General features: G+C 36.2%; 1 pseudogene; it reads right to left on the bottom strand.

Annotated features, from left to right (window-relative positions):
* Nucleotides 1-3,996: 3,996 nt before the first annotated feature.
* LOC134379130 (rRNA-processing protein FCF1 homolog) lies at nt 3,997-4,548 on the bottom strand (annotated as a pseudogene).
* Nucleotides 4,549-4,799: the final 251 nt, after the last annotated feature.

Below are 4,799 nucleotides of genomic sequence, written 5' to 3'. Positions count from 1 at the left end.
AGTGGCTGTCACAGACCGCTCACTCAGCAGCAGTATCTGTGGCAGCAGCAGAGAGCACTGCTCCCAATGAGGTCATTGTCATGCTGTGCCATCAGTGGGGTGGGTGGATGGGGTAGCTTCCTGGGGGCTGGCAATGTTGCTGTATGCTCTGGTGCCATCAGTTGAGCTGTCTTGCAGATGGGCAGTAGTCGTTCTTAAATGGCTAAGACCACATATATTTTATATGCTAGTTATAGATGGCAGTGTAGCAGTGAACACAGTTTGGTGCCTCTTGCAAAAAAGAATATTAATTGATTTCTACAGACAATGTAATTTTGATACTCATTGAAATGTCTTAAATACAATTATTGGCTTTCTAGAAATGAGCTCCTCGGCACATTACATATGCTATAACTTTTTGGCTCATTCATCCTTGTTTCTTATAGGTATGAACAAATCATACTAAATAATAAAGTGCATATTGCAATCCATTGTATAGATTACACATTCATTTTTTCTTAATTTTGAGGCTTTGCAGAACAATTTGTTGTCAACTTTTATTTCAAGGTTAAGATTTCCAAGAATTTTTCACCTGTGTGTATATGTGCTACTTAAAAAAAACAAAAAACCCAAAAAATTTGCTATCTTACTAGAAATTTTGTCCACATATACCATGAATGCTCTTTAATAAATAGATTGGTTCTGGAATATTTAAATTATTTCAATTTTCTTAGTAACACAAATTTATTGTACATGTGTCTTCAAAAATTAGTAAGTTTCACAGAAATAGGAACCAACAACATTACTTTGAGTAAAATTTTGAATGAACTATAAGATATTTTAAGTTATTCTTCATGAAGAATAGCAATTGTATCCCTCAGGAAATACAATGCCACTTGATGAGTATTTCTGGCTGAAAGGAAAAGATTGCTAGATTTCAGAAGGTACTGTTTATTTAAAATGTTCTTTGATTTTCAGCAACTGCTATTTGAAAAGATTTATATGGTTTAGAATATTTTTTCCAACTATAATAAGAAAAGGCAAAAATTGCGCAACTGAGTTATATTCAGGCTTAGGACACTTGGAGTTCCAGTATTCTCTGAGGAGGTTTCAATTGACCTCCTTGATAATATCATTCTTAAAAAGTTACATATACCCCCACCCCCACCCCAACACCTACCTGTTCACTCTTAGCTATCCTCCTTAAAGTTATGACCCAAACATAGTAGAATTTTAATCTGTATCAAGATCTGACTGCAGAAAGATCTATAAAGAGCTCTTCACATTGTAAAGTTCATTTTCATCATTTCTATTTAATTTATCGTTTAAAGATTCAAGAATAGGCCTTTATATTTTATATAGGCCCTTGTATTTTAATATATCTCATATTTTAAGACTTGCTAAAGGGACTGTCTGCTCTTTCCAAACTCTTCATAATCTTACACGTCGTTATCAAATTCTCTTTGACACTCAGCTTAAAAACAGGGGTTTTAATCAAAAACACTTTGAGATATCATCTCACCCCAGTTAGACTGGCTTTTGTCAAAAAGACGGAATAACAAATGCTGGCAAAAATGTGGAGAAAGAGGAACCCTTCTGCACTGCTGGTGGGACTGTAAATTAGTACAGCCATTATGGAGAATGGTATGGTGGTTCCTTAAACAACTATAGATTGAACTACCATTTAATTCAACCAACCCACTGCTGGGTATATATACCCAAAGGAGTGTCAATCATCATGTCAAATGGATACCTGCACTCTCTTGTCCATTGCAGTTTTATTTACAATAGCCAGTCTGTTAAAACAACCTAAATATTCACTGATGGATGACTACACACACACACACACACACACACACACACACACACACACACACACACACACACACACACACATAATGGAATACTACTCAGCCATATAAAAGAATGAAACTCTGCTATTCGCACAACATGGATGAGCTTGGAGAATATTACATTAAGTCAAAGAACCCAAGTGCAGAAAGAGAAATACTGCATGTCCTCACTCGTAGTGGGAGCTGAATAAATAAATAAGTGAATGAGAGAGAGAAGCAGCAATCACAATAATGTGTTGAACTTTTAGAAGGAGAGAACAGAACTGTGGTTACTAGAAGTGGAAAGGAGGAGGAGGAGTGGGAGAGGGGGAGTTAATGAGAAATTAATAAGAACTTGATTAATGGACACAAAGAATGATTACATATTGTAATGATGAATAAGCTAAGTATGCTGATTTGACCATCACATATGTACACAACTACTGATAGTCAACTACGTACCCCACAAATATGCATCATCAATTGTACTCCAATTAAATAAAAGAAAAAAAAAAACAAGTGAGTTATTAAATTTGTGATTTGACTATTGAAACTTATCCCCATATGCATTTTAAATGTGAATTTGTTGTGAGGGAGTCACAAGGTTGCCATAAAAGAACTGGAGTCAGCACTCCTGAGTCCATTGCTCAAAAGCTGGGTGATATGTGTAAAGTTACATAAACTCTATGCTTCTCAGTTTCTTTATCTGTAAAATGGGTACAATAGTTTATACTGCATAGAGTTGTTGAGAGGTTTAAATTAGATGGCACATGTCTTTATACTTAGAGGCATATGATAAACTCTAAAATATTGTTAGCTATCATTAGAGCAACCATGTAAATTATCATCAAATTTTGTCCAGAAGTTTTTTCTGTGGCAAGTGCTAAACTAGACAGTATATAGAGCTTAAAATAGAATTGCCCCAGGAAAACCATGATGTATGGTGACCCTAGTTACTATTATATTGTCGTTTTAATTATTTTGACTTAAGGAAACTGCAATTATCTTTTCACCCACCCATTCCTTCTTACAACTTTTTGCTAGTGTATCCCAACCTATCCAAGATGGCAAATATGAAAATTGGACGGTGGTATCAGGAAACGAATTGGGATGGCTATAATGTATCCAAAGACTCTGTGGTCACCTGGGAATGCAATTGACTGCTGGAGGAGTCAGCTCTGGCAGCACGATGGACATGATGATGGCTGTAGCTTAATTCACCATGACCAGGGCAAATGTGAGTGACCCACTTTCTAGACCTGAGCTCTTTATTAGAAGCCTTCCTTCCTATGCTTTTCAAAGCCTTCATTACCATTACGTTTATTTACACAAATTTAGGGTTATGGAAGTTCAGTTGTAACATTATTATGTGATTTCCAACTAACAATTATGTGCTTTTAGTGAAACTCAATGGTTCTTGTGAAAGCAGTTCTTCAGAGTACATTAATTCTATCCCTGAAGCTCATTTTGCTTTTCAGATTAAACATTTTTGTATAGTTTATAGCTACAAGCTCTAGAAACATGATGGCTTTTTTTTTTTTTCTGGAGCTAGAAAGATGTAATAAGATACCAAGTACATTTGTGTAATAATGGTGCTAGTAGCTGGGTTATGTCAAAATTCCTTCATTTATTACTTCAGATTTACCAATAATTACAGACATTTTTTTAAACCAGCTTGCACAATTTAAACATATTTTACTTCTATAACCAGAGTACACTCCAAACAAATGGTATAAGAAAATGAGACTATTCACCTGTGAATGACAGTTGGGGGCGGTTGGGGGACTGTGTGGGAAGTATTAAGGCTGCTGGAAATTTACTCCTTACATACCAAGTTTGGAGTTGAAGAAGCATGAAAATCTATTATATTTTTCTGACTAGTGGGAATCGTTTTCATTACTCTAGCAGACTAGTGCCAGACTATGACAAAGAAAACCTGATCATCAGGTAATATTTTCACTTAAGCTTTCAAGAGTTCAGTACTTCCTCCTTAATAGAAGAGAGTTGGAGTAGACGATCTTCAAGATATGCCCTGTGTCTGTGATTCTGCACTTCTAGGGCTTTCTGGCCAATTTAAAAGAAAGTAGTCATACTTCTGGAATAATAAATCTTGCAGTCATATGATGCTTCATGAACTGACATCAGAGAAAATCGAAGGAAGAAACATAAGGTCACCTAGAAAGAGTCAAAACCAAAGTCCTCTGTAATCACACAGCATCCTCTTGATGTGCTTATGCTTAGAAATGCTTGTGATAGGAAATCTAGGCATCTTTACTTAAATTAAGGTCAACCGTGGCCACAATGTAACACTCGTCCTGAGTTACTCTTAGCACTAAGCTATCAATTGAGTAAACCTGTTCTTTTGTGTTCATGGGAATCCTTTAAATCTCAGATCGTTGGTATTCCTTTGAGTCACTTGATACTTCTGCCTCAGTTTCTCAAGTTCAGCCATTACACAGTTATACAGGGAGATGGACTTGGCATATATATACACAGTATTTCATTCAGTGCACTAAGACAAGTTTAGCTTTAATGGAACAGTTGATGAAGTGGGTTTTGTCAACCAGGATACAATCAGGTGGACCCAGCTGAGGGTTATGTTGGAAGTTAGGCAGAAAGGAGACTTCTCTTTCCTTTGTAGATTTTAATGCATCCTTTTTTTAAGCCTCTGACCTTTGAGACTAAGCCTTTGCCTCCATTTTATTGTTGCATGTCTTGCTTTCTTTTGCTTTCTCATGTAAATGCCATTGTCTTGAGCTTTCTTTCAGAATCACTGAGCAGTGTGGCACTTATCCTGAACAGCTACTGAGTTGTATTTAAATGGCATGCAAACAGAATTTTTTTTTTTATCACTCTATACCTAAGCTTTTGCCAAATGTTGCCCTCAGATTAGTGAAGAGTTTACGCATGCTATTGTATTCATCAGAGATCTGCTCTTTAGAAAGGAGGCCTTGGATATGTGTGTCACAAGAGGAGAAAGAAAGTAGA

Source organism: Cynocephalus volans, chromosome 5 (assembly GCF_027409185.1).
Source record: "Cynocephalus volans isolate mCynVol1 chromosome 5, mCynVol1.pri, whole genome shotgun sequence".
Taxonomy (NCBI): domain Eukaryota; kingdom Metazoa; phylum Chordata; class Mammalia; order Dermoptera; family Cynocephalidae; genus Cynocephalus; species Cynocephalus volans.
This window is presented reverse-complemented; position numbering and strand designations above follow the sequence as displayed.